We start from the raw sequence: 234 nt of genomic DNA on the forward strand, positions 1-234 counted from the left end.
CGAAAGCAGTATTCTTTATACATCCCGTAACGTAAAATTTCACCTGCGTTGGCCGAGGATGTGACCCATCGCGCCGGTAGATACAACTTCAACAGGAGACCAGCAAAAAAAAAAAAAGAATCAAAGTACTTTTAAACTGAAACTTAAAACACCGTTCGAGTTTGCCAAGAGAGCAACGACAGTTTTCATCTCTGGTTTGTTTTTTTTTTTTATTAGGCTAAGCCCCAAAAGCTT

The sequence above is a fragment of the Penaeus monodon genome, chromosome 15, assembly GCF_015228065.2.
Source record: "Penaeus monodon isolate SGIC_2016 chromosome 15, NSTDA_Pmon_1, whole genome shotgun sequence".
Lineage (NCBI taxonomy): Eukaryota > Metazoa > Arthropoda > Malacostraca > Decapoda > Penaeidae > Penaeus > Penaeus monodon.